Consider the following 23,815-nt stretch of genomic DNA (forward strand, 5'->3'; position numbering starts at 1 on the left):
TGGGCACGCTTCATATTTCAGTCTTAATAGGAGCTGGACTGCTGCTTCTGAACGCTTTCTGCTACTTTCGCTAATTTAAAATGAGCCTGACGTTCCTCAAATCATTAACTGAAATGGGTAAGGAGCGTTCTGGAGAATTGCCTCCTGTCTGATGGGTACTAATTCCAACACTGCCACTTGATCAAAGGGTTGGGTAATTATCTTTAAAAAGTTGTGCCTGAATGAAAGAATTTCTCCCAGTTCAGATGCATTTCCAAGGGGGCAGGGGAAGGGAGAGAAGAATGGGGAAAGCCGGGTTAATCCTTGAAGGGGTATTTCATGGCCCTCTCTCCCGGGGAGTCTCACTGGGCCCCACTGGCTGTGCTGCAGCGCAGGGTTACCTGGCTGGTGGCATTGATGGTGTTGTTGGCTGCTCAGGGCTTCCCGGCCCTGGTAAGTTCTCAGTGGCTTTTTCATTGTTCCTCGGGAGACTTGGGCAGTAGGGCTTTAGGAACATGAAGTCACTCTTGGTGGACTCTGGGGTCAGGCAGACTTTGTAGCAGTAGCCCGGAGGGTCGCTGCCTGCCACGTCCACGCAGTTGGTGGGCACTTTGTTGCCCAAGGAGAGCTGGGGCTTGATGTTGGAATTTTTGAAGACGTTGGCCCGAATGCCGCCCCTGGAAATGTGCCGCCCCAAACACGTGCTTGCTTTGCTGTTGCCTAGAGCCGGTCCTGCCAACTATGTTTAGGGAAAAGGACTTTGTGTACATTCTTTATAAATAAACAAGATTGCATCAAAGCAATACCTGACTTGTATAATCAGTTTATTCTACTAATGGAAACAACCCATCAAGGCCTTGAATACTGCCTATCCACCTAGGCTATGGGGCAACAATATTATAGGAGAGACAGTAAAGAGCAGGGCTATAGGAAACAAACCTTTCCCTGTTTCTGCTTACTTTTATATTATGAAGTAAATAATAAAAATGTTCATTTGAGTAATTTGGGCTTGCTTGCAAGTTGCTTGACCTAATGAAGAGAAGATGATAAAGAGAAATTAAGCCTTTTTAAAGATAGGTGGGTAGACCCTGAGGTAGTGTAAATCACTGTTGCAATAACTTCAATGAAGCTACAGCAGTCTTAAAACTTGTCTGATTTTTCAAAACCAGTATGGGATTAACTACCCTGAATAGAATTAATCAGCAATGAAAAAGATGCTTTATCAGGTCCTCAACCACCTCATAACTTGCTTCTTGTTACAGCACGAGACGAAACTAAAAAGTGAAATGTTTGTTTTATTGAGGAAGAACAATGCTTACAATGTTATTTGCTGTATCCTTTGCATGTGATTGAAAAGAGTCATTTATCAGCTTGTTGCTTCTGTGCATTCTTCTGACCCTTTAGAATGAGAGTTAGGAAAGTGAGCTTCATTCTGGTGTTACACACAAGATGATTTTTATATTAAAATTCTGTAGAAATTCAGTGTAATACCTTTGAGTGTTGAACAGTGCACCAATAAATACTTGAAATTGCAGGACTACTGTGATCATTATGAAGCAAATTTCAAGCAGCCTTTTAAGCAGATATTTTAAGTTTGCAAATTGTTCCTTGTATAATCCAATGTGTCAGATTTGGAGCACTAGGCTTTTGTTTATAGATGAGAATAATCTGAGTGGCTCCTTTTCATAGTATGGAAAATGTCTTAGAGACTAAAAGTCCTCAGTATATTTAGTTTACTGAAGAAAAAGTTAAGTGACTTCATCAGCATCTATAATGTACGTAGGGAGAAGACATCAGTTACTGTACTAGAAGGCTCCTTAACTCAGTAGACAAAGGCATAACAAGATCCAGTAGCTAGACATTGAAGTAAACAAAATTCAAGGTGGAAATAAATTGCAATTACTTTTGTTAACAGTGAGTGTAATTAACATTTGGAGCAGATATGGTAAATTCTCCATCACTTGGAAATCCAGTCTTGATTTAAAAAATCCTTCTAAAAGATGTGCTATAGTTAAATCATAAATTACTCAGTTGGATGGGTACATTTTATGGCCTGTGTTGTTCAGGAGGTCAGATTAGATTATCATAATAGTTTCTTCTGGCTTTAATTCTATTCTATATATGTTTTTATACCACTCTCATAATTGTAGTTCCTGAACGCCTTCCAGTAGTGCATAAACAATGTGACGTCATTTGGTATTTGCTCTTTCATCCTCTCCCCAGACATAGAAGCATGTGCAGTAGAATTGTCTTCTTTTGGTAGGCTTCTGTTAGTTTGGTTATAACTGTTATAAATATACCTGTTATGTGTTTATACTTCAATCTGTTTTGGGTACCTTCTCTCCATTCCCTGCTGAGGCAGTGGTGTCTAGTATGTCCTCACCTCTTCAGGATAATTACAGGGCAGAACAGGACTTATTTATGAGGGTGGCTTCCTCCATGGACATACAAATGGAGGTAGTTCAAGCGAGCTTATATCAATTGGTGGACATTTTGGGCTCAACAGGGCCTCCCAACTAGCTCAACCCATCACAGAGGACATTTTGGAGCCCACAAGGATTTTGTGGCAAACACCATCTTCTCTGCCTCCAGTGACCAAAAGGACTGAACAGAGGTACCAGGCCCCTCACACAGGTATACACACACATAAACACTGGGTCTTTGGTGGTTTTGGCACTGAACAAGAAGGGGTGTCTCCTTCCTGCTTCTACCTCAAAGTCAAGAGTGGCAAAGAAATGCAGTCTTTTTAGTAGAAGAACTTATTCTAGGGCAGGATTAAATTTCATATCTTGAGCCAGCAAGCCTTGGTGGGGAGGTATGATTTCTCTCTCTCTCTCTGACAACATTCTCACATTTGCAGGTAAGTTACCAGAGGATGCCAGACAAGAATTTCAGGCAGTAATGGATGAGAGAGAGCTGATTGCTAAGACCTCTCTTTAGACTGCTTTGGATGGGGCAGACTCTGTAGCCAAGACCATGGCATCTGCTATCAGAATGCATAGGTGTTCATGGCTTCAATCATCAGGCCTTCATCAGGATGTCCAAACAGACTGTCCAGAATCTCACTTTTGAGGAGCTGAGCCTTTTTTCCCAGTGGACTGATAAGCTTCACAGTCTTTATGAATTTATATTCCACTCCTTTAAAAGAAGCAATTTCACCCTCCACCATTCCACTGTTACCAGCCCTGTGTGCCTAAGCAATGTGTCCAGTTGAGGAGAAAAAGGAAGAGTCATAGGAGGAGATCACCACCTAACTTTCTATCTGCAGCAAGCCCGTCCAAACAGTCTGGGAATGCCAAGCGGTATGTCAAGCTTCTCTTATCCCTGTTTCTATCCCACTTCCTAAGTGTTTGGACCAATATTAGTATATACCAGTGGGTCCTAAGCCTGGTGGAATTGGGATACAGCCTTCAGTTATTTCTATCCCTCCCTCCCCACCTCTTTCACAGTACCTCTTCAGGGACCACACTCATGAGGAGGTCCTCCTGTGAGAGATCCAGTCTCTCCTCTGGTTGGGAGCCATTGAGGAGGTTCCTCCTTTACACAGAGGGAAAGGGTTTTGTTCACACCACTTCCTAATTCCAAAGGCAAAAAGAGGCCCCAATCCATATTAGACCTGTGAGAGCTAAATAAATATATATGGCCACTCCAGCATCCCTTATCCCCTCCCTGGGTCCAGCTTGTAGCTGTCCTTGACTTGAGGGGGGACACATTTCCATGTGGCAATATATCAAATCCATAGGAGATTCCTCAGTGGGATTGGTTGACCCTAACTCTACCAGTTTAGAATCCTGCCCCTTTGGCCTATTCATGACGTTGGAAGTATTTACAAAATGCCTGGCAATGGTGGTTGTGTTCCTAAAGAAAACAGGAGTTCAAGCGTTTCCCTACCCGTATAACTGGTTGGTGAGAGGTCAGTCCAAGAGCCAGGTAGAATTCAGCGTGACCAAGATTCAGTCCATATTCAGGGTGCTGAGGCTTCTGATAAATGAGGAAAAGTCAGTCTTCTCGGTTCAAAGAAAAGCGTTTACAGGGGCAGTCCTGGATTTTACAATATCGGAGTCTGTCTGGTAAAAATGAACTGAAGGTTGTCAGGGTGGCTTTGTCCTTTATCCAGCATAAAGCAGTAGGGGGTGCATGCATTGCCCCAATGGGTCCCACTAAGGGAAAAGCACCCAACATTCACACATTTGGTGCACACACAGCTGAAGTGGAATGGACATGTGTAACATGTCTTGAAGAAGAACAGTTACAGAACAGGTAGTAACTTTTTTTATTAGGGAGTTTACTCCACAGTCTCAGACCATTCTGTAGAAAGGTCTGTTTCCCACTCAGATGAGCTTTACTGTTATGTTGAGAGTTCCATTGTGCCAGAGGATCTTAAAAGCTATGAATGTATGTAACTTATGTTTTTGACCAACTTACATACCTTTGTATGTGTTCCTGGCCATCTTTGGTTTATTTCATTTTATCAGGAGAAGTCCCTCTAAATGCTATATTTTTGTTGGCTAAATGCTAAAATAGCTAAGGTAAAATACTACTTTTGAATAACTGAAATGACAGAGCTTGACAACATAACTTTCACTTAAGTAACACAACAATCCACAATAGCTTTGGCACAGTTGAAAGCAGAATATGGCTTAGAATAGCCTGTGAAAGAAGGAAATGGAAGATTCACTATTTATAACTCATTGATTAAAGTATCCCAAAAAAAAGTACCGCAAGGACCATAAAACTGCACTCAATGTTCCTGTTATCAGAAGTTTGGATTTATTACTTAGGAGCATCAGGAAGTTTATTTTTGGTAAGGCACCTGAGTGACTGAGTCCCTGCATGTAGTTCACATACATACTATTGGTAAACTTAGATTAAAAGGCACATATTTTATCAGGATAAGGAGAGCAAATATATAGAAATATGAACCACCGTTAGTAGAACTGATTAAGTGTATTTTTTCACTTTGTTTCCTACACAATAATTCACATAATTTAGGGAAAATATTTGCATTGTGAAATCTTACACAATTTTATTGACTTCCATGAATTTTGCAGGATTATAGATTAGGTAACTAAATTATTTCTGTGAGCTAAAAGGTAAAGATGTGTTTCATTTTTTGATATTGAGGGAGCACATTTTTGGGTGGGCTGGGAATATGGCAGATCCAGTATCTAGAAAGCAATATCAGCATTTATGAGGTAACAGTAGTACCTGGAAAAATGGGGAAAAAAAAATCCACCCTCTCAAAATACACAATTGACAGCCCAGGGCCAAGACAACACTGATCCAAACATGACCAAAAAACTTCTTATAAGCCAGAAAGGGAATATAAAGAAGCCAAGAGAGAGCCAAAGGCAGTAGCAGAATCTAAAACAACATGCTTTTTATTCCCATGAGTCCTATTGCTCACAGTCATAAAAATTGAGGACCCCAAAGTACTAGATCTCAATTTTAGTTTGACTAACTTAGAGGGAACAAAATGTTGCACTACTCTCACCCTTCTGTAAATCAAAAGCACTACACTAAATGTTTACTAATACCATAGTGTCATTAATGGGTTTCCCGCAAGGCACAGGGAAATAAAGCTATACATATTTCTTACTCAAAAGAGCCAAATATTTAAACAGCAACAAGGAATAAAGACTATATGCTAGGCACCCTCATTGCTGCAGGAAATAAGATATGCTCAGATGTCACAGTGATGGGCAGATAAAATGATGATAAAATCCCTATTCTATATTCTGCCTTCTAAAAGAACATTACATAGATTCATAGATATTTTAAGGCCATAAGAGACCATTATTACTATCTAGCCTGACCTCCTTCCTGCTTAAAACGAGCCCTAGGACTTTGCCCAGTAATTTCTGCATCAAGCCTATAACTTTTGTTTGAGCTATAACAGTGTTTTTCAATATTTTCAGGTTGATAAGCCCTTATTTGAAATTAAAAAAAATCATGATCCCTTTACATTTACTGTTAAAGTAAGAGTTAAAAAATTTATCAAAGTTAATATTGAAACACATATATTATGTGTGTTTGTATCAAGTGGATGACAGATAATACTTAACCATGAAGGATCTGAGTGAGTGGGAAGTGGGGAAATGAGATTTTTTTTTTTTGCATTAGATTGTAATAAAATTATCAACACCTTACCGTTTGCCTTTCATGGGCCCCATTGGGAGTCAAAACCCACTAGATGAGAAGCACTGAGCATGTTTCAGAAAGACATTCAGTCTTGACTTAAAGATTTCAAGTGATGAGATTCCACTATGTTCCTACGTAAGTTGTTCCAATAGTTAATTACTTACACATTTTAATAGTGAAAGTAATTATCTTATTTCTAGTCTGAATTTGTCTAGTTTCAGCTTCCAAATATTGCATCAATTATGGCTGTCTGCTAGATTAAAGAGCCCTATATTATCAGAAATATCTTTCCCATGTAGGTATTTGTACACTGGGACCAACCTCTTATAAAGCTCAATCTCCGAGAAAGTTAAGTCTTTACTATAAGGAATGTTTTCTAGACCTCAAGTCATCCTTGTAGCTCTTTATTGAACCCTTTCCAATTTTTCAAATCCTTTTTGAAGCCTGGATACCAGAACTGGACACATCATTTTGCCTTCAGCTTGTGCTTTTGCAACCCTATTGCCATTTCTTTATGGGTTTGACCCTTTGTTTTAATAGCTGCGTGAAAGTATAGCATTGCATTGGTGATACGTAGTAACTAGGATAGTGAAAGATAAGGTGAGGCCATTAATGCTTTTTGCTACTAAACAGTGCAGTAACCTGTGGTCACTTCAGGCTTTTTAACTTTTAGTGAGATTTTTAGGTTACTGAGAAGGCCTACAAACCTCCGTTCTAGAGATAATCATCATAGGTAATAGCAAATGTCCCAAGATCTAGGCAGAAATCACAAAAGGTGATGTGCAAAATTTGTGAAAGTCATCTCTCTATATCCAGAGGCATTTCATACGTACTATCAGCGCTAAATCCTGAGCATAAAGTGGTTTGACTTTGCGCACATGTCACAATCTCAGAAAGATCTGGCCTTCCTTCAGTTGCTCATTTTATTCAAAAGCGGCATTCCATGCCCTTTGGCCACATCACCAGGGTGGACAAAAAGATGCCAGCACACCATGCTCTCAAACTCTAACCTCAAAACACAAAGGGTTGCATACCCTGACCCTACCTGGTGCCACTTGTATGGCCACCCCAGAGATTTGTGGACTCTCAAGATTGAGCCAGATGTTGGAACTTCACTATACAAGGCCTGGTGATAAATTATCTACCACGGGCCCTCTGGCTGGCACAATGATCCTTAGTAGACTGTGTGTTTGATGATGATCATCCCTATGGCCTGGTCTACACTGGGGGCGGGGGGAATCGATGTAAGATATGCAACTTCAATTATGAAAATAGCGTAGCTGAAGTCAATGTATCTTATTTTGACTTACCTCCCATCCTCACTGTGTGGGCTCGATGGCCGCGGATCCCCTGTCGACTCTGCTTCCGCCTCTCACCTTAGTGGAGTTCTGGAGTCGATGGGAAGCATGTTCGGGGATCAATATATTGTGTCTAGATGAGACGCGATAAATCGATCCCCGATAGATCGATCGCTACCTGCCAATCCGGCGGGTAGTGTGGACGTACCCTAAATGTCTGCAGGTAACATTACATTCAAAGATGGTGATTGATTATGATGACTTTCTTGATTTCTGTAGGGCCACATTTTGCCACCCTTTCTTCACATTGAATAGTACACAACTTCACAAATAGTCCCATCGAAATCAATCAAGATAATCTCAAAGCAAAGTACTACTTAACATGAGTATAAGTGGTAGAATCTGTCCCATAGTTACCTTAATGAGTGCTACTAAGTTGTAGGCAGAGAGCTGATAGCAGACTCCCAACAAATTAGATATGAATAAAAGGCATGGTCAGTGGGTGGAAAAGATAATGGGGCAGCAAGTTTTGTTGTTGATGAAGCACGGTCCCCTGCTTCTAGTGTTGCTATTGCAATAACTGCCATGTCTTTAACTGCCATTGCAAGCTTTGTAGCAGCAGTGCTTATCTCTTTCTGTTGGCTTTCTTCTCTGGAAAACAGGAATCTTAGAAAGTGGTGGTTTAGGAGATACTATTACCTCCAGTTGGTGTGGGGCTAGTAGATCAACCAAGAGGTCTCTTCCACTATTACCTTTGGTAGCTTGTTTTGCTGCTGTTCTCTCTATCCATTTATAAACATTTCCCCCATAAAATAAATAATTGGAAATAAACACAAAACAGCTTCCATATGTTCAAACTTTTCATGTGGTTGTCGGTCTGATAACTCCACAAATGCAAACAATTACTTCCTTTATATCCCAGTGTACTTAGGTCAGAGGTTCTCAGCTTTTCTTTGTTTCATATTATGATCCTATACTATACCATTGCAACCTATCTTCATGTTTGCTTCAGACTCCGTTGTTCAAATTTCCACAGTACTACAAATGAGGCACAGATTGTAGGAAGCCCTACAGGAATTGCACACTACTTTATGGTGCATTTCTGGCAGCTAAGGTTGCAGTTGCACAATGCTGAGCAGATTTACTTCATCAGAAGATTTTCATCACAGGTTGCAAACCACTGGCCTGGGTGATTTTATTGGTCTCCCATATTGTAGCACCTCCTAAAGCAGAAGGAGTGAGTTAAAGCTGAATTTTCATAAGAATTCAGTGTTAGTGTATTGTTTGCTTGAACTTTATTGTAGTTAGTGCAATATTGGCAGTAGCATATCCATTAACAGGGAAGTTAAGGCCAAAATCTTCAAAAAAGTGTTCGGTGATTTTAGGTAACTCAATTTTAACTCTGAAGCGCTCAAAATTTGAGGCTTCTTTTAAAATGTTGCTGTATTGACTTGTCAAAGTTCAAAGAGTGAGTACAGGACACTGGGCTTTGAATAGGACCCAAATCTCCTGACTTCAATGTCTTCTAATACTTAGATAAATTCCACCAACCAGTGATCTCTATGCTTATAAAAATTCTTAACTATATTCTAGTCTTATTATTCCTCTACCCAAGCCAAATATTTAAATATATAATGAGAAAGTATTAGCTCTTACTAGGTCACCAAAATAAAGTCTACTTGACACATTAAGCATAGAGAGTATTTATAATCCATCAATACAAGGTCTAAGCACCAAGAACACAAGCTAAGGGTAATATCATAGAATCACAGAATTGCAGGACTGGAAGGGACCTCGATAGTTCTGCTTTGGTGCAGGGGACTGGAGTCTAACCTGCTCTTAAAAACTTCCAATGATGAGCATTCAACAAGCTCCCTAGGTAATTTGTTCCGGTGTTTAACTACCTGTAGAGTTAAGTTTTCCCTAATGTTTAACCTCAATCTACCTTGCTACAATTTAAGCCCATTATTTTTTGTCCTGTCCTCAGTGGTTAAGAAGAACAATTGATCACCTTCCTTTTTATAACAATCTTTTACATACATTACTTGATGACTGTTATCATGTCCCCTCTGTCTTGTCTACTTGTCTGAGTCCTTGGATTATGAGTTGGAACTATTCCTTTCTTTTGCCTAGCTTGTCTGGAAAGTGATTAGCACATAGGAGGTACTAACATAAACAAATTAATAACAAATGAATCAGTATTTTCCCCAGTGTGTCTTTCTCCTTTATTCTCCACTCTATTCTTTGTTCCTTCTCTCCCCCTCCTCAGACCACAAGGAAAGATGCCAGGGAAGGTTACTGGGGAAAGGCTTTTGGGAAGAGATTAATTTTTCAATTGCATCCTAAAAACAGGCTAGGCTCAGACTGAACTCCTGTGGTTAAGAGTTTTACTGCCAGGGGCCATTTGCAGAGAATGTCACTCCAGCACTGGAGAACTATGCTCTGGTCTCTGTCAACTGCAGCTTCTCTTCCCTGGACAGTGTAGTTGTGTCAATGGTTTGTAGATAGAGAGGCAATCTCTAAAGTTGTCAGGCTTCAAGCTGTTAAGGGACTTTAAGAACTAGGATAATGATTTAGATCCAGAAGCAAATGCAGAGACAGTGTAGTGGGCAGAGCACTAGTGTGATGTGTTCCTGATTCTTTCTTGCCTGTTGTGTGCTGCACAAATTGGAGTTTTTCCGGCTTTCACCTTCATTCCTAGTGAGAGCTGACATACTCCAATGTGGAGGTAATGAAGGGATGGATCACAACAGCAATGTTCAAGTGGAAGAAGACAGTTGATACTGTCTTATTCATAATAGAAGTGACTCTGAACACTTTCTAGCTAAGCCTTTCATTATATCTTCATGCCAGCTTGATACATTTGAACTGTGCAAACAGAAAATGGTTTACTCATTTACTCAGAATAAACATATTTTAAAATGTTTTCCCAATGTGTGATTTATTTATTTTTTGCAAGGACTGGGAATACCTTTCAAATTACAAACATCCTAGGTTTTCTTAAACTCTTTACTGTGTAAATTGATTTGACGTTAATATGAGTATCAACACAAGTATCTTTCTAACATTCTAAAATATATTCCCAAATACAGAACTTCTATGTATTGCTTAAAACAGTAATTACTCCAGTGAAGTCACTGGAAGGCATTAAAAATATTTGACAGTTGCACCACAATTTTTCATTAACGTAGTAGTCAGGCAATGCAGTTCTACATCCACTGATAACTCAGCAGCTGAGGAACTCAGCAAAGCCTGCTTCAAACTTCTCAGCTGTTGACAGGCTTGACTTGCTGAGAACACTGGTTAAATATAGAACAAGCGAGCTGAGCTCAACAAAGTCATTGCTGTAACAGTGTGTGAAGAGAGCAGAAGAGGGGAAATACAATCTGAGAACTAAACTGCCAAAGCCTAACACCACCTAGCAACAGTTTGAAATTTTTTTAAAACAAAAGTCTGGGTGTGAGACAGACAGACAGCATACCTCGTATTTCTCCTGATTGGGATTTCTGTGAGGAGAAACTACGTTCCTCTTCTGCTCCCTACCCTATTTTCTGCATTACTTCAACTGCTGGTAGACCTAGAAGAGTGGGAAAAGCTTATCTCCGTGGGTGCTTCTGCACTGGATACTTTTCCAGGTCTTAAATCTGCCTGGGTAGTGTGGAGCAAGCTGCTGTGATCTACGAAGAACAAACTGACATTGTAGGATACGTTCCTTGGTTCCTGCTGCTGTCAGGTAAGAATGAACTAACTATTCCAATTCATTAGCTTTGCAAGATGTGATTTATATATTTTCATGTGAAAGCTGCTTGTCTTTTTTTCCTTCTGTGATCAGTCTTCTACTGATTGGAAAAATTCAGTCAAGAAAAGCTAAAATAGGAAGTTAAGCGTGTCTTTCTTTTTATTTTTTTTGTTGCTGTTTTAATAGAGAATCAAACTGTTGTTCAGACCATTTTTTGAAACTTGGTTGAAACTAGACTTGTGACACTAGCTAGTAATCACATGAAAAAGGAATATGGATTGAGACTTTCAACATTTGTTTTTGTAAACTCATACTGTCGGAAGACACACCAAGATTTAATAATAAAGTGGTTATTGTCCCTTAGCAGCCGCTATAAAATTTAACCGCTATAAAAACTAACAGCCTATGTAGTAAGCCAGAAGAAATAGCCATACAGTGGCTGAACTATTTTTCTGTTTTTTTCCCATAACTCTAAGCATATTAGTGTCACCTGGCACATTTTGTTCTGCCCTTGTGACAACAGCTCTAAGTGCTTCTGCTTCTACTCTGATATGTATAATATCAAATTGCTGCTTGGATAATTGCAGATCAGAGCCGCCTTAAAAAGTCCTTATAATTTTAGTTCCTGAGTGTTCTTAAACTGTGTAATTTTTTTCATGCCACTAACTGATTGTTTCTTTTAAAAAATAAATAATGGAGAAGACAGTCAGTACTTAAACCTTTTTCCCTAACAGCTCAAGAGAAATCTGTTCAAAACATGTATTCTTCAGCTTCATGAACTGCCAAGTAATTTAAGCAGGAATTGTTTAGAGTGATTAGTCTATGTCAAAACTGACAAAAGCAGCTTGGTCAAATAAAAACTAACCCATATCCTTCTAAAGCTGCTTTCTTTATACAGAGGGGAATGTTATCATTTATGGATAAGGAATATGTACTCATTACAAAAGCTATTCCCTGTACCATACCAATTAAGGTCTGAAGGCAAAGATTACTAGGGGAGTAATAAAAATCCCTTTAGCACGGACAAGAGATTGTAGTCTGGGATTCTTTCAGTAGAAATATGCTGACTGGGTCCTCTACCTTGTTTGACACTCAAGGTATAGACTCTGAGACACTTGCAGGAAGTTTAGAGTCTCTTACTTTATCAAAATGGATTTTAGATGCATCCCGGCATACTAGATACGTTACGTCAGTATCATAGTTCAGCTGTGAAATGTTTACAAATTGGATAAAACTAACAATACACTAAACCAATTCTGACTTGGCAGTGCCAGGGGATATAACTGCCAGTGAAACAGTGGAAAAGATGAAGTGCTGGGCCAGGAAAGAATTCTGAAAAGACATCATGTTTTACATTTTTACCAGATTATTTCCTAAAAAGGGGCACATTGCTTGTTTAGAAATAAACTCTTTTGCATGTAGCGTTAATTAGTGACCCCGTAAGTTAATAATGGTAATTATTTCAGCTCTATTGTGACCTCTTTCAAGCTCACGGTGGAAACTCTGAGACTTCGTGAGAGCATAGATATGTCTTGAGCAAGTTATTTTTTTTTCTAGAGAAAACCGTAAGGTGGAAAATATTCATTGTTTAAATTTTGTTTTCTAATATTCATTGATATTAGAGTAGAATAAATCTTGTCCTTTTCTTCCTGAATACAGTGGTAGATAATTCATTAAAAGTGCTGAGAAGAAACAGCAGATTCACCTCTCATTTTATGGATAACTACAGTCTTGGGGAGAAAATGTGACTAATTTTATGTCATTTTATATTGTAATTTTAATTTTCCTCCATAAATCTTTTTTTTGGGGGAGGAGGGGGAAGCTAGTCTTATTAGCCCCAAAACTTGGTCAAATTAAGTGACTTTCAAATAGTTTGCTGACAACTTCCATCCAAAGAAAAATCATGATTATATAGTCTTCCGCCTTCTCTTTCCATTTTAAAATGGGCACGCAGGCTAAAATTACTCTTCTCAACAGGTGTCCAGAAAGAGGCTCTGGGATTTTCCAATCAACTCTGTGAAATATGCAATGTAGCCATTCAGCAGCTGGTTTCACTGTGATTGTTTATAGCTTTGACTATTCTTCAGAATGGAAACCAACTTAAATTTTATATTGAACAGAAAAGGTTCTTCAGGTGTTGCCTGTATTTTTCTCCATATAGATTCTCTAGGAAGATAAGTAGGCATAAGCACAGATAGTCATTTTCTCAGTCATATCTATTTGTCCTTTGTATTACAGCATCCTTATTTGAGCCTCTAGAACCTGTAGCCACAGGGAAACAAATGGTGTCATAATGGTGCTAACGATTGCCAAGCCCTCTCCTTCAATACCCACTGCTACCACTCTGGTTCATGGCTCAGTTATCTTGACTATAGCAACTTCCTCCTTTTTGGCCTCTCTTCTTCAATCTAAACAAAACTAAAATCATCTTATCCCGCCATTCTGACCCTGTCACTTTACACATCAGGCTCAAAGACCTTGAATTCACCTTCAAAGCTCAACAGAGTTCTGCCCCAGCCTACATCAGTTGTCAGATCCTCTATCTCCACCATTTTACATTCTGTGGGTTGTTAATCTCAGCTCTAGTATTATCTGGTTCCTCTCTTATGTCAGTGGCTATATTAAAACATTAATCTAATCTAGCAAGCCATGGGTCATCTATAGTGCTCATCACTGCGGAAGCTAGGGCCCTCATCTGGGAGAGATTTACACACAAGCTTAACTTTACATTTGTGGGTAGTTCCACTGAATTCAATGGAAATACTCTTATACTTAAATTAAGCACATGCCTAAGTGCTTTGCTGAATCAGAGGCCAAATCCATATGATTAATGCCAAAGGGAATGTTGCCGTTAACTTCAGTGAGAGTAGAACCATGCCTCTGGGATCTAAGTGCTTAGTTATTAACAAACAAGTATCCACTCCCCCACAGGAACATTAAAGAAAAATAGAGCAGCTGAATTCTTTGCAAATAATCTTTTCCCAAGAGCTGTTTTACTTTCCCCCTAGTTTCCTGTTTCTCTCCTTCCTTTCTCATAGTCTAGTGTTGTTTCTCATCATATTAGTTTAGAACAGGGGATGGCAAACTTTTTAGCTCAAGGGCCACATCGAGGAATAGAACTTGTATGGCAGGCCATGAATGCTCACAAAATAGGGGTTGGGATACAAGAGTGGGTGCAGGCTCTGGGGTGGGGCTGGGGATAAGAGGTTTGGGGTGCAGGAGGGTGCTCCGGGCTAGGATCAAGTGGTTTGGAGAGTGGGAGGTGGATCAGGGCTGAGGCAGGGGTTTGGGGAGAGATTCAGAGGAGCAGGCTCCAAGCGGCGCTTACCTCAAGCAGCTCCTGGAAGCAGTGGCATGTCCCTTCTCCGGCTCCTACATGGAGGTGCAGTCAGGTGGTTCTGCACACTGCCCCATCTACAGGCACTGCCCCTGCAGCTCCCATTGGAGCACTGGAAGGGGCCATTGGAGCACGTAGAAACCAGAGCGGGACTATGCCGCGGCTTCCCGGAGCCATGTGGTGCAGCCCCTGACCCTGCACCCTGGCTGGAGCAGGGCCAAACCATGTGGTGTGGCTTGCAGGCTGGCTTAAAATGGCTCATGGGCCCAATCCAACCCGTGGCCATAGTTTTCCCACCCCTGGTTTAGAACATCAACTCTATTTGGGGTGGGACTATGTCCTCTTACATGTCTGTAAAATACCATGCACAGCAAGGTAGCTGTATAAAATCCAGTATGAAATGACATGGAGGAAATTTAGTATCTGAAAATGCTGAACAAGAATTAAGAACTATAATTAAACAGAAAATGATTTGTGACAATGATTTTATAAGGGTTCCATTAAAATAAAAAAGCCCATTTAGTACTTCTATATATAAATCACAAACTCAGTTTTCAGTTCTGTCCTAATGTGTTAACAAAGATCTGCCATGGGGATATTTCCATTCATCTATTGCCCATTGACCATTAAAAATATTTGTCCACTTATATTTTTGACAAACTTCAGAATCCACTCATCACATAAAAGTGGCAGAAGAATGTATACACTGATATTCAGAATCCTGTTTGGAAAGGCAGTGCTGTTGAGTTCCAGGGATACACAACGGGAGTGGAAGCCAGGTTTCTAGAAAAGAATTAGGGTTTCTCAAGCTCTCTCTTGTCACTCAGCAGCTACTGTTCTTATAGAATTGGTGATACTAAAATATAAATTTATTTATAATCCAGACCATGGCCTATTGTTTGTGGCTGTGTGGTGGGGGGTTGGGGGGAGGAAAGGGTGGCAGGGTACTTATACCTATATTTTCTTGTAGAAGGCCTTGATGCTGCTCTCAAGAAAGACTCCCAATGGGAATTTTGCTATTAATTTCAATGGGAGCAGGACTGAGTCTAATAACTGTAACTGAAGACTTCAGTGTGCTTAATGTATTTGGGAATAGTGTTCCTCTGGGGAAGCATAAATTTTTTAGATCTATCATTTTCATTTCCCCACAAATACTATTGTACTTTTGTCAGACTTTTATTCATTACCAGGTCAGGCGGAAAAAGTCAGTGCTTACATAAAATCGTACTAAATGGGAATGAAAGGATTTTTTCCATTTAAGATATTTTATCTGTCATTTGCCTTGATGCTTTTGTTGGTGTACCACTCCAAATCTTACCCAGAAGAAGCAAAAGCCACAAGTACTAGATTCAAAGATGACTTCATAAGATCATATAGATTGGAATAGCCACCATAATGGGCTAGGCACTTTTCAGAGGTCCTGCTATGAAGAACACATAGCTTAAAAGCATAATTATACAATATTTCTGCAATTTATGAATTTCCTTCATTCCAAGAGACATTTTAACTGTCCCCATGGTTATTAAAACAATCAAAGAATGGTTTAAAAACGATGTGTGTGGAGGTCAGTGTTGTGTAGCAATAAAACCCTATTGCTTATTTATTTTCCCAATGAACAGGAAATTGCTAACTGTAATACTACTGAATTGAGAGGAAAAGGGAGAAAATAGGCTGTGTTAATGGAAACCTCATTGATTCTGCAGATGTGCCATTAGCAGCTAAAAGTTAATCAGAAGTGTTAGGTTTTTTTCTCTTTAAAAAATGCTATCTGGCATCACAGAATGTATTGCTGAGGGGGTGGGAGAAAAACATGCAAACTACAGGGAAATAAGCTGGAGCTTGTATTTTTTCCCTTAAATGGCCACCTCTTGCAGCTTAGCTGACATGAGCAAGCCAGAATTAAGGGGAGGGGAGTGTATTGAGGACATTTCTGTACAATAACTGAAGTTTCATTTTGCTTCATAAAACTTTAAAAATAATATATGAAGTGACCTATTCCATGTGGATATTAACCAATGGGATCCAAGGACAGAAAAACCCACAGTGAAGTTTCAATAAGGTCTAATTTGATTTAAACCCCAGCAGCACTTTAGTTCAGTAAGAACTGCTTTTGTTGCACTTCCTTTTTTGGGGAAATGATGTCAATCTGTATAAATGTTGTGTGATTTATGCTGTTCTAAGGTTTTTTTCTACGGAAAGAGTAAAAGTCGTATTTTAGAACCTAATGTCTCTTATCTAAAGGGCATCTTTCTTCCCTAAAGTCTGTAGGATTTAGGGATGAGGTGGGTGGTTTTGTTTTGTTTGTGGATTATTATTTTTTTTTTGCACCAACCTATCAACTATTTAACTGAGAGATACATGAGAATATATATATATATATATACACACACTCATATATCATTGCTTTATAAAACTAACAGATTAAACAACTGAAAAATTAGATTCTACTGGTGTTACAATTACAACAGTTGTAAGTAGAGAATTTTATTAACTTGTTTTAAGAGTGTCACTTTAAGTAAAAAGGTACTGTAGCATTACTACAAGAATTTCCATTACTTTATCAAATGTATTACATTTTCAAAAAAAATGTAAACTAAATTAATGTGATTGAAAGCAGCAGATTCCTGAAATCAGCACAACTGAATTACTGCAAACTTGCCTTGTTTATCCAAGAGGCCTTTGAAAAGAAGGTCTTCCCCCAGACCCTTACATGAGTCTCATAGTTCTAATGCACTCATGTCTAAAGTTATTTTAGTACCCGTCCTTGTAACTAAATGACAAACAGCTTGACAACAGGAAGGAGAAGGGGTGGTGAGTTCATGATGCCATTTCAGTGAAGCAACCTGAATGTTTAATGAAATGATGCAATTTCCATTAGCTTTGTAGTTACTGTACTGACAAACACACACTAAAAGAAAATAAAATGATGTGATTTGCTCTCCTGTTCAGAGTTTGTGAGCGTTGCAGACAGGACTCTTAAGCTCCCTGAATACCTAGCTATGTGACTCAAGTGCTATTATTATCTTTCTACTGTATAATGTAGATTGTTCACTAGACTAACTGTGCTATTAAAAGATGTAGTCCTGGGCACAAATGAAAAAGTGGCAAAGCATTTGTGGTTAGCATTGAATGGTTCACAATAGCTTCTAGGCAGAGATCTGTCATTTCAAGTACATTCAAACTCTGTTTGTCTAAGCCTCGGTTAACCAAAAATCTCATTTAGCTAAACAATCAGCACATAAAATGCTGAAGAAACCCCTACTTGTCAAAAGACAGTAACTATGATCATACCACCTGTGAAATCACAACTCCATTCAAAGATAACAGTGCTTATTCCTATAGCACTTCTCTTCTCTAATTTCTCCTCCAGAGGAGCAAGCTCCCCTCTACCAAAAGCAGGGTAGAGCAGTGTTTAGTTTAAATGGGTGAGGAGTTCAATTGCCATCTCTGGAAAAACTCTTTGTAACAAAAGAGAATACCCTTTATTTTAATTGTTAGCCCCAGGGTGAGAAATGCCAGGCGGAGAGTTCCCTGAGCACTGTTGATTGTAGGGGGGCAGAATATGGAGAGATCCCCTGTATGCAGAGCCACACAGCAACAAGGTTTCCTAGTCTGGAGCTGGTAGGGGTTCTTCAAGTTCCCCTTGCAGAGCATCAAGACTGAGGCACTGGGAGCCAGTGCCAGATTCAGCAGTAGCTACCACAAGTTAGGACAAGCCCAGCTAGTATCACAGTCAGGTGATAAACACATGAGTCACAATGTTACCCCAAATCCCATTTCTCTAAACTCCTCTCATGTCTCCCATCATATCTGGATCAAGAAGGCTTGAATGTAGTAGAATGAGAGATACTTCCTTAGTAGCAGTAAGTGGATTGGAATCAATCCTCTTCACTGTGCCATAGAGACAAAGTAGAGCAGAGAGAAGGTCCAGGGTTTCTGGCCACAGTTTCAGGATTCAGTAGTAACAGTGAAACAATTTGTTTCCTTTTTGTTAAGTACTAACAGAAATTACATAAGAGCAAAAAAGCAACAGCAGTTGAAAGCTGTGTTTTTTCCTTTTGCTGTCCTCATTCACTTAAAAAGTGTTCTTAGGGGAAGATTGCTTATGGTAAAGGAGTTTATCCATCCCTCCTTTCCCTCCTGCAGTGCAGCACAGTTAGAATTAGGGTGCCATCTACCAGAAAGCAAGGAGGTAAAGAAAATCAAAAGCCTGAAAATATATGGAAGCAGAGTTCACCTTTCATCCTTCTAGGTAGTTCAAACATCAGGACTATCAGAGAGAGGGAGTGTAAAATGAACATGTAAATAGGGAAGTGCAGCAGGGATGCTGGATAGAAGAAAGGGAATGCTGAAAAACTCTTTCACGGCTGAGTAAACTTCCCATGTTGAAATCTCCTTCTACTCCTGTCCCGCTGAGGAACCGAATAGCAAGCAGATGTGGCAAACACTGTCCCCAGAGGCTACACTGATTAACCTGAGTAGTAGTTTCAGCTATTTTATGCTTAAAGTCTCTGCAGATGTGCCTAGGTTCACTTGGTAGTGGTTGGTGAAGGGGTGAAGCAAAGACCAAGAAGCAGCCCTGCTGATTTCAAAGGGATGAGGCTAGCACTCTCTCAACCCAAGAAGTAGAAAGGCTTCTACTGTAATGAGCCTGCAAAGAAGGTTTACCCATCTGCTACAAGTTGTTTTATACAAGATTTCTATCCGCTACTAATTGCAGTCTTAGAAACCAGGAGTCCTCTTTCCTCTCTGCTTGGACCATGAAAAACAACAACAAACATAGCCTTAATTTTCCCAAAAGTCTCAGTCCTGTGAAAAAACAAAGACGGGAGAGTCAATAACTAGGGATCTTAATTATCTAATAAGATAAGACAGGGCTATAACTACTAAAGGACCTGCTTTCAGCATCAACAGTTCCATGGGAACTTTTCATACAAGTGCCCCACAGCCCGTGAAGCACAGATGACAGGTTCAAGTGAGGGAGTCTCTGTATAAGAGGACACTGAAAACTTATAGGTATGAAGATGGTTTAAAAAAAAGCCCATTGGACCTTGGAAGGCTGAGCTAGCTGAAACAACTCTGATATGAGTGTTCCAAGCCCTTGTTGTACCTGCCAAAACTCAGAATTGTTGAAGGGAAGAACCTGAGGTTGTGATATGTCTTCCCAAACAATTATAGAAAGGTCACCTCGACCATAGTAGAGCTTCTTTGTTGAGGAATGTAGCTATTTAGCAGGCATATTTGCTACTGTGAGGGATAAGAGGTTCAAAGAAAGTGACACTGAATAGAGGTGGTGGCCTCTGAAAGAGAAGATCAGATTGAAAGAGCTCATATATACTCCATACAAGGTCCAGTAAGGCTGGGAGACAGGGCCCCTAAACTATGTGGGCAATTAGGATAATGACTGCTCTGTCCATTCTGCTCTTGCAAAGGGTCCAGGGCATGAGAAGTAAAAAGTGTGTATACCAGAGAACAGATAACCAAACTCCCTTTTCTCAGTCCCAGGAACAGGCATCCCAGCCTTGGGCTGAAGGTCTCAAACCAAAAACTGGTGTGCATGGGATTTGACAAACCAGCACAGAGGGAATTCCTTACCAATGTCAGTGTGAGAAGGCACTTTCTAGAACAAGACCCTTTAGCTTGGGTCAGAGGAATGGAAACCTAAATTTGGGAATCTATTCACTTGTGCTGGAAAAATTAGAAAACTAATAGTAAGAGCAGACCAGAGGACTGAGGCGTGGGGCTGCCCTTAGTATTGCTGGTGCTTAGACTTACAACACTTAAATGACAGTAATACAATCAACTGATTTTTCCACAGAAACAGCTTAGCTTGAGTGATCCTGGATTCTATTTCTGGCTCTACTGCATACCCTCTAAGACACTCTAAGCAAGTCACACAGTCTCTCACTTTTTCAGCCTCTATCTCCAAAATGAGGTCAAGAATACTTCTCTATCTAATAGTATTGTGAGGCATAAATCAATCATGTCTGCAAAGTTCTCTGAGAACCTACAAGGTGCTGCAAAAGCAAAAATGTGAAATACTGTGAGTTTCTCATTAGTGCAAGCATCACAAAGGAAGCACAGGAAAGATGCATCACAAATAAAACCACTAGCTGTCCAATGCTCAATACCTGTCCTGGTTATGCCTGAGTTTTACATATACAGAATCCAAGATACTGGCAAGGCCTGATTGCTGGCTATGAAATAAATATACCAGGAACAGTTCCACAAGATGCTACTGTGATCTCAAAAAATCCTTCAGAGGAAGCAAGCAATACCTAAAGATAGCTCCAGGGCCAGCCATAAATGCAGAGAGGGGCAATGTTTAGATTTTGCTCAACAATGAGTTCAGGATACTAAAGTGGAGATACTTGAGGCATGACAAAGCATCTGACAAGTGGCTCCCATTAATAAGACAATATCCTGATGGGTGAAGGCCACATTGCTAAATTCAGATGATCTTACATGATCTATTCACCCTCAGTTCTGAATGCACAGTCCATCCCTCTTATACAGTTTTCATCCTGTGATATCGGATCTTCAGGATAATAATGGATGAGCAGGATGGTCCTAGGGTTAGGATGCTTTTCTGGGAATTGAGGGACATAGGTTCAGTCCCCAGCTCCACTGCAGATTTCCTGCAAGACCTTGGACAAGTCACATTATCTGTCTGTGTCTCGTTTCTTCTCTACCTTGCAGGGTAGATGATAAACACATTAAAGAGTGTGAGGGGTTCAAATACTAGGCCTAAAATAGTTTAAACCTCTTCCGTCTTGGAAAGCAGATTCTACAGCATAAAGAGGGAAGAGAAGCTGGTTGATCAGAGGGGTAAGAACATGGAGCCTCAGAGGAAGGAGACAGAATGAAGTGTGGCTGGACAGCCTATGCTCTGAGGCAGGGAAAACAGCTAGTTAGCCAGCATTGAAAGAGCATCAGAGGGGAAATGAAGACGGGAGATGTCTCCATGATGTTGCAATAAGGGAAACCCATGCAAATAAACTACGTAATGTCAACATTAAGAAGCTTTAGAAAAACATATCAGTTGGCAGAGCTGCAGCAGAAGGGATGCATAGGAAGGCCTTGGGCAGCTACCAGTGGGTTTACTACTGTGTTAACAAATGGTACAGTAGTAAAAATATCAGAAGCTAGCAGAACCTCCTCTACACTCTGACTCTGCATATACACCAATGGACATTTTTTCTAAAACTTCCTACTATAGACAAGGGAGCACTATGGTAGGCAGACCACTGACAGCACTCCAGAAAGCCGTCTGGTGCAAGATGGAGAGTGCCAAATAAAAGAAAATTGGGGGCAAAATCAGCCAACAGGAGAAGACAGACTAACCCAGTAGCTGAGAGGAACACCAGAGTTCCTAATTAACCAGAGGGCCCTGGGTTCCACTAGCTAAGTTGGAAAGCCAGAGGGAAAACTGCCCTGGAGGATAAGGGAAGGGGACCAATGAACCTGTGAGGGAAAAAAAGTTCCTGTAAAACAATCTTGTCATCCTGAGTTGTGCACTCAGTTTGGTGAGACAAGAGAGAGGCTTAAATGTCACAGTCTGGCACCTACAGTTTGCTAAAACAGTATTGTTATCTCTCACAATTTCATCACAAGTACAGTACCATGATATTTGGCATTTTTGTTAGAGCCCCAGCTCCTGGAATCAGGTAAAAAACATGAATCCTAAACATTCCAGTATCAGAAGGGAAAAAAGAACCCCAAATTATTGCTTTAAATGTCATGATTTTCCAGCCAACCTCAATTTTTGGGTTTTGACTTGAAGTTTGAATGCTTGGGGTTGGTAATGCTGCTAGAGAGAAGGGAGAGTGAGTCTGAGCTTAGTGGAAGGTCCAACGTTCACATGTTAATCACAGTTCGAAGAGTGAACAGATCAGGGGTCACACTCACAGTTGCTGAGACACAGCAGAAGGCAGATATCAGTGTGAAGGCTCTGCTGCAAATTAGCAGTTGTTGCTGCTACCAAGGAGATCTGCTAGCCGGTTAAGACCAAGGGGCTTGGGAACAAGAAATCTGGGAGATCCTTCTTAGCGGGTGAAGGGTCACGTTGGATTTCATGACTGGGAGGGCTCTCCTTGTCCTGAGGCTCCCTCCAGAGGAAGACAAAAGATGGAGGTCCAGGACAAGTGGAAACCCCCAATAGCAGTCAAGCTAGCACTGTTCAGAGAGCAAACCACTGAGAGCTCACAATTTTCTTTAGAGCAGCAATGAAAGCTACTGTAGCTTTGAGAAGCCTTCCAGCTGGAAGAGATGTTGGGATGAGTGAGAGAAGGAACACCTAAGGAAGGGCAGGGGAGGGTAAAGAAATGAGGGTCTCAGGCAGATATTACATTTAGTTGTAAGAAGGAGAAGAGAGGGGAATGGGAATTGGCTGTGCCCTGCTGGAAAGAGACCTGCTAACATTATGGCACAATATACAATTCACCTTAAAGTGGTGAGTCTGCAGACTGCTCAAAATTGAGCCCGTCATGACTAGTTTTCTGAAGGATCAAAAATGCTATAAATCTGTATGCATACCACAGGGTACCACTGAAATGTAGCAAGCCAACCAACCCGCAAACTGTTAAACAGTCCTTCTCATGGACACAATGGCAACACCACAATTTTTATGAAGAGAGCCATGGTATTTTTTATGTACACAGAGAACATTGTCTTCAAAAGGTCATCAGAAGTTCCCCAGACAATAGCTTGTATGGTACATCTATCTACCAGGAAAGGATGTTGAAATTTGGATCTATTGGTCCAGTGAGTCTAATTTAAATGCTGAAGCATAGACTAATAAGCCACTCTGGCTTGTTCCTCTTTGTTCTGCTTTTTTGGCAGCGACCCTTGGAAAACTGAGCAGTACACAACTGCCCCCTTCTTCCTACCTAGGCCACTCTTTGAATCAGGATTTCTTCTTGAATCAGGCAGCTATGTGGTGCTGAAAAACAACTGAGCATGCTCTCCCCCAAAGGTTATGTATACATCACCTCTGTGATGTGTCTGGGCTCCCTTGGCCTCAGTTCAGAAATGTCCAGGTCTCCTGACCCATTGTAGTATCTCCAGTCTGGCTGTACTCCATTAGCTTGACAATCAGAACTGCATCGGGCTGTTGCATAGGTTTTTCTAAACAGTAAAACAACAAAAAGCCCACAGGCTTTATTACATTTATCTTGGCATTCATGATCAAAAGAATATGGCAGTTTCTTTTATTCTATAAAGCCAGCCAAAAAAGATGGAAAGATATGCTTTTGTAAATATTTTCCCAAAAAGGACAAGTAAATGTTACAATAGCTGAAAATAAACCGATTCTTTGTGCTT

The 23,815-nt window shown here is 40.3% G+C and overlaps 1 protein-coding gene across 6 annotated transcripts in view; it reads left to right on the top strand.

The window, feature by feature from the left end:
- The window catches only part of FILIP1 (filamin A interacting protein 1), a 193,116-nt gene that overhangs the window by 33,770 nt on the left and 135,531 nt on the right, over positions 1-23,815 (top strand). Inside the window, exon 1 of one of the 6 annotated variants that reach the window (XM_039529197.1) lies at positions 10,650-11,151. The exons of the other annotated variants lie outside the window; for them this stretch is intronic. The gene's annotated coding sequence lies outside the window, so the exon portion shown is untranslated. Of the gene's footprint in view, positions 1-10,649; positions 11,152-23,815 lie in introns of those variants that run through there. 6 annotated transcript variants of the gene reach the window in all.

This window comes from Mauremys reevesii, linkage group 3 (genome assembly GCF_016161935.1).
Source record: "Mauremys reevesii isolate NIE-2019 linkage group 3, ASM1616193v1, whole genome shotgun sequence".
Lineage (NCBI taxonomy): Eukaryota > Metazoa > Chordata > Testudines > Geoemydidae > Mauremys > Mauremys reevesii.